The 12,812-nt window shown below is 34.1% G+C and overlaps 1 protein-coding gene across 18 annotated transcripts in view; it reads left to right on the top strand.

Moving 5' to 3' along the window:
• RALYL (RALY RNA binding protein like) overlaps window positions 1-12,812 on the top strand; it is a 584,818-nt gene that overhangs the window by 303,479 nt on the left and 268,527 nt on the right. The window lies entirely within an intron of this gene.

The raw sequence follows: 12,812 nt of genomic DNA, 5'->3' as shown, positions 1-12,812 counted from the left end.
AGTGTGTGTCTTTTTTTCTTTTCTTTTGTGATAATAATAGCTACTGAATATAGTAATGTATTTCTATCATTTTAAAATTTCTCATTAGCTGGAATTATTCTAAAAGGAGAGTTTTTTTTCATCATGTATTTGATTGCCCTGAGTTATTATTGTATGGGGAGAAAACGTTTTTTCATGATTCTTTTCCTTCATACTGTTACTCAGTATAGTAAAGTGATTTCCTAGCATTTTCTAAAGATTAAAATGGATTTTAAAAAATTGTTAATAATTTTGTAAGTTCAAGAATTAAATGTGGTTGGTATGTTTTAATTCCTTGCAGTTTTGATCTTAATTAATGATCACAATATCCTGACTGTTTTTTGTGGCACCATATTCACATCATTTCCTGGATCATTATGTCATAATTCTAGTAGTCTTTGCTAGTTTCTTTTGATATGATAAAATGTTCCTGGATCATAATTTCCTGCTTCATACTGGGAATCAGCCAGTTCACCAAAGAACTTTGATACCATTTAATGGAAGACGTTATTTAGATCCAACTTTCTGGTGCTAAGGAAACTCATTGCCACTGAATTTTTTCTTATTTCTCAGTTGTTTCAGTAACCCGAGCTAGGGCACACACACACACACACACACATTAAAGAAAAAGAAATCATTCTGCATTTATATTTATACTTCCTATTGAAAGTAAAGACTACAGGAATTTTAGTTAACCTCATTAATCTTACATCTGTGTCTCCTTTCAGCATGGCCAGAGTCTGCCTTCTGAACAACACTTTATGGTTACTCATGTGATTTTTCCACAGTGTACATATAAAAGTCTCACAAAATCAGCACCATTAGCACCAAAATAATTATGATTTCTGAAGACAGTTTAATATTTTCTTATTTTTGGTATTTTTCCTATAAAGAATGTTCTATTAAGTAATAACAACAAAATTATAAATGTTTTAAGTCACTGGGAGTGGTTTTTCTGTGACATTATGCCACTAAGTAGATACCCAATTAAAATGCTTGGTTATTAGGGATTGCTTTTCTTTTTTGTTTAGACTTTATTGAGGTATAATTGATGTACACAATTTGCACATATTTAATGCATGCATCTTGCTAAATTTGGACATCTGTGACACTACCACTGCAATCAAGATGCTAAACATTCATCACCTCCACAAGTTTTCTTACGTTCTTTTGTATGTATATGTATTTGTGTGTGTGTGTGTGTATGCATGTGAGTGTGTGGTAAGAAAAGAATATGAGATCTATCTTCTTAATGTATTTTGACATGTGCAACTACCATTCTATTCTTTGCATCATGAGTCTGACATACCTCATGTAAGTAGACTCATGCAGTATTTAACCTTCTGTGACTGGCTTATTTCCCTTGGGATAATGGCTTCAGGGTTCATATGCATCAAACTAAAAAGCTTCTACACAAAAGCACAAACAACCAACAGAGATAAAAAGGCAACCTATGGAACTGGAGACACTATTTATCTGATAAGGGGTTAACAACCAAAACATGTAGGAATCTCCTACAACTCATTAGCAAAAAATAAAAAATAACCCAATTAAAACCGATCATAAGACTTGAATATACAATTCTTCAAAGAAGATACAGAAATGACATCAGGTATATGAAAAAGTGCTCAACATTACTAAATATCAGGGAAATTAAAATAAAAACCATAATGAGATATTACCTCACACCTGTTAAGATGGTTATTATTGAAAAGAAAGATTAAAATGTTGGCATAGATGTGGAAAAATTGGGGTATAATGGATGTACCCAAATTTAAACATATTTAATGCTTACATCTTGCTAAATTTGGACATATGCATACATCTGTGATACTACCACTGCAATCAAGATGCTAAACATTCATCACCTCCACAAATATACTATTGTTGAGAAAAAGTAAGTGTCCTGCCACCTGATAAAATGAATGGAGATACCTCAAAAAATTAAAAATAGAACTACCATTCAATCCAGAATTCCCACCCCTGGGTATTTATCAACAATAATTTATATCAGGATCTCAAAGAGATATTTGCACTCCCATGTTCACTGCAGCATTATGTATAATAACCAAGACACAGAAACAACCCAATGTTTTTCAGAAGACAAATGGGTAAAGAAAATATACATACAATGGAATATAGTTTTAAAAAAGAAGGAAATCTAGCCATTTGCTTTTCTTAAACTTATTTTGTTTTTAAAACTATGTACTATACTTAGATGATTCCAAAATCAAATTAAAAATAAGATATATTCAAAGTAGTTTGGCTGTTATCCATAGCCCCTCTAAACCCATGCCTTCACCCCTACTTGTAATTTTTAAAATGAGTTGTCTTTGGTTGGTCTGTCTATCTCTCTATCTGTCTGTCTGTCTGTCTGTCTATCATCTAAGACCTAATCTATTTATGTATACACCCTCCACTTTAAATAAATGGTAACATACTTTATGTTTCATTTTTACTGATCAGTCTCATTTGGTAACAGTTCCATATCTTTGAGATATTCTCATTCTTTTTTATAGCTGCATAGTATTCTATTGTGTGGGTGTTCCATGCACCCTACCTTTTTCACCAGACCTCTGAGATGAGCTTTTGAGTTTTCCCAGTCTTTTCCTATTAGACATAATGCTGCAATCAGTATTATTTTAGTATGTTCTTTCACCTTTTATTCAAGGTTCCCTAGGATAGATTTCTGGAAATGAAAGTGCTGGGTCAGATAGTAAAAGCATGTTATATTTTGCTAGATATTTCCAAATGTCTCATTTGTAGGTGTTAATTGGTTTTACATTCCATCTGGCAATGTATAGCAGTGACTTTTCCCCACAGACTCTCTAGGAAGGTATGTTGTAAGGCTTCTAAGTGTTCTTCCATCTGATGTATATGTATGTGTATGTATATGAGTATGTGTATGTATACATGTGTATGTGTACGTATGGCATCATTTATAGCTTGAATTTGCATCTCTCTTATGATGGATGTGAGTTGTTAATATTTTTCATGTATGTTATTTTTACTCTACTTGTGGAAATTATTTTTAAAATAATTGTTTAATTAAATTTATTAACCTTTTCACTATTACTCTTGAATCATATTCATAAAAAAAGTTCTGTTCCTAAGTCTTATAAAAATTCACCCATTTTTTTTCTGCTCCTCATGAATTTTTTATGTTTTTATATTTATTTCACTGATTCATTTGGAATTTATCCTGACATGTGAGTAAGGAATTTGTCTAATTTTACCATATCCCATATGGCTATCTTGTTATGCCATCAGCCCTTATTTTAAAATTCATCTTTTCCTTTATGATTTTAAATCCTTCCTTTATGGTATACTAAGTTTCCATAAGCAATTGGTTCTGTTTTTGGATTTTCTTTCCTGTTCCATTTGTATGTCTGACTTAAAACCTGTCAGTACTAAACTGTGTTCATCAAGGAAGGGAATGTCTTGACATTTGGTAAGGTATATCCCTCGTCGGTGCTTTCCTTTTTCAAAAAGTCCTGCATCTGTGACTAGTTTATTATTTCAAATCATTGTAGAAAACAGTAAGGAGATTCCTCAAAAGACTAAAAATATACTTTCCATATGACCCAGCAATCCCACTCCTGGGCATATATCCAGAAGGAACCCTACTTCAGAATGACACTTGCACCCCAATGTTCAAGCAGCACTATTTACAATAGCCAAGACATGGAAAGAGCCTAAATATCCATCAACAGATGACTAGGTAAAGAAGATGAGGTGTATTTATACAATGGAATACTATTCAGCCATAAAAATGACAACATAATACCATTTGCAGCACATGAATGTCCCTGGAGAATGTCATTCTAAGTGAAGTAAGTCAGAAAGAGAAAGAAAAATACCATATCATATCACTCATATGTGGAATCTAAAAAAAATGAAGAAGAAGACAAATGAACTTAAATATAAAACAGAAGCAGACTCGCAGACAGAATACTGATTTGTGGTTGCCAGGGGGTATTAGGGTGGGAAAGGACAGACTGGGAGTTCGAGATTTGTAGATACTGACAGGTTTATATAGAATAGATAAACAAAATTATACTGTATAGCACAGGGAAATATATACAAGATCTTATAGTAGCTCAAAATGAAAAAGAATATGAAAATGAATATATGTGTATTCATGTATGACTGAAAATGGTGCTATACACCAGAAATTGACACAACAGTGTAAACTGATTATAACTCAATAAAAAAATAAATAAAGATAGCAAAAAAGAGAGAGAGAGAGGAAGTAGAGATGATATTAATTAGGTAAAGGTTTTCTTCCCTAAAGGTGACTTTTGAGGTAAAATGTTAATGACTTTGTAGAGTTGTAGGTAAGCACATTCCAGTTAAGAGAAACAGCTTGAGCAAGAAAGAATTTTAGGAAAAGAAAATTCTTAAATGGGTGATACATAGGGGTACTTCATGGCACTGAGTGATTACATTGGACAGCAAGGAAAGATAATTATAGAAAGATAACGGGGACATGTTGGAGAAAGAGACCCACATCTAAGTTGTTCAGAGTTGTATCCCCATCTTCCAAGACTAGTGAATGGTGCTGAATAAATATGTGTTGAACTATATCCATGTCATTTCTTTCATGGTTGGACCAAAATAGTAGCTGTAAATGAAAAGGAATCATTTAATCATTGATTTATCCTCAACTCTGCTTTGAATGCCTCCTGCAAAGGGAATAAAACATTGCCCTGGTTCTACAGATCTTCACATTTTTCTGGAGGCTATGGAATGACAGGAATATATATAATTTCAGTACATTTTGATAAGTTCAAAAGGAGAGTGATGAATAAAGTAGAAGTAACTCTGTCAGAAACTTTTAGGAGAGGAAGTTTTATGACTTGGTTATTGAATATAGAAAATGAAAAAAAAGTGAGAGAAAAAGAGTTTGAAAATCTCTCCAAAATTGAGCAGAACTGAGAGCAATGTGGTTTCAGAAAAGTTCTGTGCAAATAAAAATAAGATGGCTATACTTCCAATTAAATTTAGAACATAATTTTTGTTTGTTTTATATGTTATGCCAGCTCTGTGAGATGTGATTTGTTTGGAACATGAGGATACAGAAGTGGTGTGTGTGTCAAAGTAGGGGTCATTACTGGTGATTAATCTATCTCCCAACATGGGGCTCATCCATATACACATCTTATTTTTATAAATAAAGCAAATCAGCCCAATTTTACAGATGGAAAGAGTCCCACTTATAAGCTAAAACCAACAATCCTTTTCTGATATCTGTGGCTTCAACCTAAGACACAGTGATAACAGAGATGTGGCTACTGAATAAAGTAGTTAAAGATGCTGGAGTGGGAGGGTCAAAGGGCATGAGGGAGAAAAAAGTTACACACACACACACACACACACACACACACAGGCTCACATACACGCACATAAATGAGTTGGATAAGGAAACAAGAAATCAAATGCCAAAATGTACAAATGTTAAACAATTTCAAATTCACATACAGTAAAAGCAATCAAATCTGAAATAATTTGCTAAGGAAAAGGCATCACCCCTGGTTGCCGAGCGTGGAGGAAAGGCCAACGGAATATTCTGGTGCACAAGAAGTTTTTTGCAGTTCTCACTTACAAGCCTCGCACCAGCCCTCAAGTCAGGCATGTTCTGGGGACTGAGGTATGTACCTCAAACTGTTTCCAGGCAAAGATAGTAACACTGAACATCAGAAGTATTCCTGTAAGAGTGTCTAATAAATTATTTAGTAACCTCTAAAAGAACTACTGTAACCTTTTCTTGAGTTATTTAGAACATCATGAAAATTAGTAACTTCCTGGCCTCTGTGCCTGGGGGAAAAAAATGAATGAGAATTTAATGAAAATCAGGTTATAAACCCAAGTAAAATCAAGCTATAGGTGACAGTGGACCTTTAAGAAAATTAATGTCCTTGACCTTTGAGGTCTCTTTCCTTTTTACATATATGTCTATGTTAGTAGATATTTATGTACTATTAGCCTAGTGATATGGAGTGGTGGAGTCAGAAGAAGTAACGATTGTACAAACATTTTCTGTGAGATGAATCATCTTGCCATACACATAACTATTTTACAATACTTTAGAATACTAAATTAAACTCTAAAAAAAGCTGTTAAAGAATTAATGTGACATAATCACATTCTTAATAGAGTTTGATTTTCTCATATTCCTTTAATTCTCCCACTGAATTGAAACTTAATAGGTTTCTTTTAGAAACTTGATTATCATGATGTAATTGTAGTTTTATAATAACAAAATTCCTTGCAAAATTAAGCAATCATGGCTGAAAGACATTTATTCCTGCTTATAGGCAACAATGTTTTATCATTAGCTGAAATCATCGCAGTATTTTTCACTTTGGGTTAATTAGACTATTACACATTTAAGAAACTGGAAATGTAGCAAACGTAACAATACATTGCAGTTTCTGGCAATTCTTTGTGCTTTGCTTTTCAGCCAGAATGAGTTCGGTGAAATGTGAGTGTGTATCTTTTGAAGAGAAAATGTGATAGCGACTGTCCTAATTGTTATCCAGTGTTTCCATTATACCTAAATATAAATATTACAAACCCAGTTACCAGGTTTCTCTGTCTTTTCAAGGAACATTTACAAATAAAAACAGTTTAATGAAAGAAAAATAGAAAGCATTCCAAATTATATCCCAGTCACCATTGGTATCAATTAACAAATGCCAGGGAGACTCTAGTTATAGTTCCAGTAATATTTATATCCCTCTAACGTGTTTTCTCCAGCACCTGGTAGTTCTTGGGAGTCCTGCTCTCGTGTCTCAGAAGAATCCTTGTACCCACAACATGCTCCATTTCTTTTTCACAAACCAAATCTTCAATCATTTCCACCACCATTTCACTAACTCTGTTGGAATGAGTCCTCATACACAACATATACAGTCATTTCCACCCCCATGACACTACCTCCTTTGCAATAAGGTCTCACATACAACAGGATTCCTTTGCAACAAGTCCTCATACGCAACAAGCATCTCGTCTCCTAGGATGAGTAATCCTAGACAGATCCAAGTAAAGAAAAGGCAATTGCCTAAATCATTCCTTAGTCCCAACCGAGATTTTTTTTAATAAATTATTTCTTCCCCCCAAATATAGAGAATTTATATGTACTCTTCATAATGTGAACTATATATTTTGGCCTATTTAAGGAACTTTTCAAGGATAACTTTTGAGTTGCTATCATTTTTTTGTCTTTGTGTGCTGTCTCTAGATCCTAACTTTGTATAACATGTTTACTCCTCTGTAATTATTGGTTTGACACTTCTCTCCTCGTCTAAACAGTAACTTCCATGACGATCAGGGCATTTCTCTGTTTTATCCCCCAGCGCATCCCTGATGGCTGGCACAGAGCCCGCCGGCATGTATGTTCATTGGCTGGGCTCTTGATGGGCCCTGTAGAAGCTCATTAGGCTGTCCCCATGTCACAGACTCACTGGAGAACAGCTCTCCCTTCTATTTCCCTAAGTGGTATAACTCCACGCTAAGAACCATTGTCCTAACCAAGGAACATTTGAATGAATAAAAAGTAATTCTAAGTTTCTGCTGAATAGCACAGGGAACTATATTCAATATACTGTAATAACCTTTAATGAACAAGAATATGAAAATGAATATATGTATGTGTATGAGTGACTGGGACATCGTGCTGTACACCAGAAATTGACACATTGTAACCGACGGTACTTCGGTTAAAAAATAAAAATAAATAGATAGGTAGATAGATAGACAGACAGACAGACAGACAGACAGATGAATGTAATTCTAAGGTTTTGGTTAGAAACTTTTATTTAATATGTTCTAAGGTTTATTTTAGTTTTTCTTGTTGTTGTTGTTGTTGTTTTTAGTAGATTTAGCTTCTAAAAAGTGGCCTCTCATCTTCTGGAAATAGCCCGATGCTCAACACGTAGATCATCTCCTAAATATATGAGGATCATTGTAGCTTTATAGAACATTTTCTTCATTGAGAAATCCCAACAGTTGCACATTACAGTCAAGCTACTGGCTAACAGTTCAGTGTGAAATAAATATAATAACATATAGATATTTGCACTAGGAAGAACAGGATGGTTTATACAATTTTCACTGTTTTGGATAATTCGCTTGTGTAAAAAAATCATGTACGCTAGAAAGAATGTCAGAACTTAAAATGATGTGCTCACCGGGGCTTGCTTCTACAGAATGTTTTATTTTTTAATGGAATTTTTGTACCCCCTTCCCAGATGAATTGTTTTCATATCGCATGCATTTGTAGGAATGATGTGACAAATGATGAAAACAAAATAAGGTCATTTTATTTGATTAAGGACAAGAGTGATTCATGCAAAATAGTATTAAAAATGACGATTTAAATTGCACATTGCCTATACTTTTCAGAATTAAAACAAAGTGGCATGATGTGTAGAGATGATGGATGAGGGAGAGATGGAAAGCATAGTAATGTACAAAATAGCTTAGAACTTCTAAAAGGGTATTCAGGATTTTTACATTAAGTCCCTCATTTAATACTTAGCGTAAAGCTGTGAAACAGATATTATTAATTTTTTTTTCAGGTGAGAAAACTGAAGCAGAGAGGGTTTGCTGCAGATAAAACAGCTGATGAGGGTCAGAGGTGGAGTCTTATTAAAGCTACTGGACTCCTGGCCACTGTGAGGAATTTGTAAAGACAAGAAAATTGGCTGTATTGTTTAATCACATTCCTAACACGGTGTTTATAGTGGTAATTTTTGTAACATTGGACTCAATTTTTGACTCCTCCCACACCTTGCAAGGAGTCCCTGTAGGTCGAGTATTTCTTCACCCCATAGTCAGGATTGCTGATGGAATTCCTTTTGTATAATAAGACACGAGTGGACATAAAATATGCTATAAATTAATTAAATGTGCACACGGTGTTTAATTTCGCTATTTCCGTTCCTGACTGTTGTTAAGACAACACCATGTCTTGGGCAGGGCTGCTGCTTCAGCCTAAGTCTCTGAGAAGAGAACAGTGCGGATCTGCACACTGACCACACCGACCACAGGCAGAGTCACATATAATTTGAACGGGAAATAAGTATTAAAGCCACTGATGTTTTGAGGTTAGTTGATACTCGGCATAACTCAGAGAAATCTGAATAATGGTCATTTACTAAGCATTTAGGAAATGGTCTTAAACTTAAATGGCTAATTGGTAGCATTTTACAATAGAAAACCTAACTTGTCAGTTATCTTTTAATACGTATCGAAAGCAGAAAGTTGTTCTAGAAAAATAGATTCAGCCTATACAGGGAGCACTGGTTAATTAAATTTAATCTAATTCTGTCAACAGAGACAGAATACTGTTTTTCAGCCTGGTTTGGTTGCCCTGCTACCAAGAAAGGGCTTCTAGGAAAATATATATCCTTACTTGGTAGGCGATAGAAATGCCTAGGCAGAGAAATTTTAATCAGTTTTAATAAATAATCCTGGGAGTGGTTACTCGTTATATAAGCAATGCTGTACTGCGCATGTGTTCATCGAAGTAATTTTCTCCATGATTGGACAGGTCTGGGTGAACCCAGAGCGATCAGTAGTTACTGGGTGGTATGGAAAGGGGTCTGAAAGCAAAGGGGAAAGAGACTCGGGCCAAGGAATAGAAGGACTATTGTGTCTTCCTTTATGTCGCTGTGATCACTTTATCTCACAAGCTAGAATAAAGCAAATACATCTTCCAGCTTCTGCATCCTCTTTAAACATTTTAATATATTTATTATGATATGTGAGTAAGAATGGCACGTCACAATCTGAATTGTATGAATGACCACGTTTTCAATGTGTATATTACACCATTTCAGTGCTAGAAGTTTATGAAACATCTACGTTTACAACAAAGTTGGCACCAAACATCACAGCTGTAATTTCCTGGGAAAAGAACAAATGCTGATGTAGTAGGACACTGATACATTTGAGTGAAGATAAAAGTAACCAGACTTCAAGTCACACTGCCCAAAGGAAGATTTTGCAATAGTTTAACAAGAATAGTCATATGATGATGTCATTAGGGGCATGGCCCTGGGGTTTAAGACACTGCAGAATTCTAAAGGACCTGCACCGCATAGCTACGTTATGTGTTCATTCTCTAAGGTGCGATTTTGTTTTATGACACGACTTTATCCATCACATTAAATTTATGTTGATAATTTGAATTTGACATTATGGTTTTATTTTTATTTATTTTATGTCAGTTTAATTTTATAAGTGCTAAGTCTATACCTAATTTCACATATAAACAGTTTATGCCTAGTTTCATGTTTATGTTTTTTAAGTAGTATAATAAATATGATCTAACTCTACATTGAGGTTTGCAAGAATTTTGCTTTTTCTTTATAGAGTTCTCATTTTTTTAATCCATTGTCAAAATATGTATATATGTAAATATATATATAATTTCATAGTTTTTCTCTCTTTGAGATATATATGTACTTTATATATATATATATATCTCCTCATCCTTAAACTTACAAAGAGAGAAAACTGTGATGTTTCCAGTTGAGATTCTCAAGTGATTTTACTTTATAATTTTTTTTTCTGTACTCTAAGAAATAGGGAATGGGTTAGAGAACCTGTGTTGGATAAATGACTATGTAGAGAGAATGAGATTGGAAGTCCTGAGTTCATAATCTCCTCTGTTTGGAGGAAGGTTGGGAAGTGGTTATGACACAGCCTACTCTTGACAAAGTCCTATTTTAATTTTATGTGACTTATGCTGTCTTATGTTTGCAGCTAACTTAATGAGATATGAAAGAGTCTTTTTTGTTTGAAATCCAGAAATCTCTGCTGATGAAGTTTAGACTCCTTTAAGGCAATCATTCAGTCTGATGTAACAACAGCAATAAAAGGCTTTGTCCACAGACATCTTTATGCCTGGCTTTGAGGATACTGACATGCATTCAAGGTGCTTCCACTCTCATGCTGAAGGAAGAATTATGTGTCCAAAGTTCAGCCCATCATCAAAGCTGACTTCCTTGGCTTGTCATGCATTCAGCAGTTGCATCCATCAACCCAGATTGGTTTTTTCAGATGCTCTGCTGCACAGCTAGGTACCCCATTAGATGCTCTGTGGTTCTCTGAACTATAACCCAACATCCTTCTCTTCCGGGAATAATGTACGTTGTTCGTTGGAATATCTGAGTATTTTGTGAACAAAATAGCCTGGGTTCTTGGTGTGATCGTTTTAAACTGTTCTTCAAAATAATATTAGATCTAGAAATTTCATGCACAGCAAATGCTTCCTTGAAACTAATCCAGCCAATGCACCTGTGTTCCTGGCCAAATTCCCCTTGATTACAAGTGATATAAACCTTTCTCCATTGAAAAAATGCATCAGACTCTTTTTCCCTTCTTTTCAACTGACCTTTATGATTCACGTGAGGCTGCTGTTTTCTTGTGAGAAGATGTGACGCTGCACAAATGACCTTTAATATGTGAGAAGTCACTATTTGTGAACTGTCATTTATAGACTTTCTTTTAGTTGTAAATTAGAGCATTTCTTGTATTACATTTCAGAATAATTTTTAAAAATTTGTTCTAGAATGATCATTGCTATTTCTGTCAGCTGAACTCACTTCTGTACTATTTCTGTGAGCTGAAATCACTTCTGTGGGTTTAATTTATTTCCCAGTTTTGCAATTATCAGTTTTCTTTTTTTTCTCTTTCTGAATTTATGTTGACCTATATATACTAAAATTTGAATTTAAAATTTCTGGTCGCTGGAGATGAAAGTTCTCCTACAGAGATAATTAGGCAGTATGGATGTAGTTTTTGAACATGTGCTGTAAATTTCACTGAGGACTGTCCTCTGTAATTGCTTTTAGCACTTTCTGATTTTGTCCTTGGCGTCATGCTTTGAGTTCAGCAGCACCTGAATCACACCATTCATTCTCTTTCCTCTGAAGAAGGTTATTGGCCTCTTCCCTCAGTAACTTTTCTGAGACTGTGAAGGAACACAATACCAAATCAACAATCACTTTAGGCTACAAATAAGTAATGCAGTAATAGCACTAAACATTAATCACATTTTCCTGTAATTATCATACTTTTTCTGAAAAATATTTGAATATTTGTTAACGGAAGCTCAAAAGAGTACTTTCCATTCATTCCTATGGTTTTTCCTCTAATGTTTTCATTCAAATTACTAAGTTATATTTGCCACATATTGGAGAAAAAAGATAATAAAATGTTTTCTATCTTTATATTAGTAGTTTGATTAATGACATGTTTCTTGTTTGTAGTTTAAGTTTGTAGATACTTAATATAAGACATTTTGAAATCATAAAATGCACAGTGTGAAGACATGCAGAAATAACTGTACTTGTGTAAATAGGACTGGAATTTTCTTTTAGAAGCAGATAGCAATTTTGTTTAACCTCCTATGCAACCACAAAATACTTCTAAGGATATTCTCAAGAAGCAGAAATCATACCCTTTTTGTTCTTTATGTGTTTTTTGATTCTGGTCAGGTTCTGAGAATCTTATTTTTTTTTAATGGAGGTACTATATCCATCTTGCATCCTATTTGTCAGAAATACTCTTAAAATTATTTTGTTAAACAGACTCTTATTAAATTAGAACAGAGACCTAAAGAAAGGAGTAGGAGATGTGGTAAGGAAACAGTAGTAAACAATGCACATGTGTGCATGTGTGCAGATGTGTGTGCTGGTCTGCATGGATAATGTCGGAATGATTGGGAATGTGTAATAAAATTTCTAAATACAGACTTTTATTATAGAAGAAATATATTTACA

Source organism: Vicugna pacos, chromosome 29 (genome assembly GCF_048564905.1).
Source record: "Vicugna pacos chromosome 29, VicPac4, whole genome shotgun sequence".
NCBI lineage: Eukaryota > Metazoa > Chordata > Mammalia > Artiodactyla > Camelidae > Vicugna > Vicugna pacos.
The sequence above is the reverse complement of the archived record's forward strand: the minus strand, read 5'-3'. Positions and strand labels throughout refer to the sequence as shown.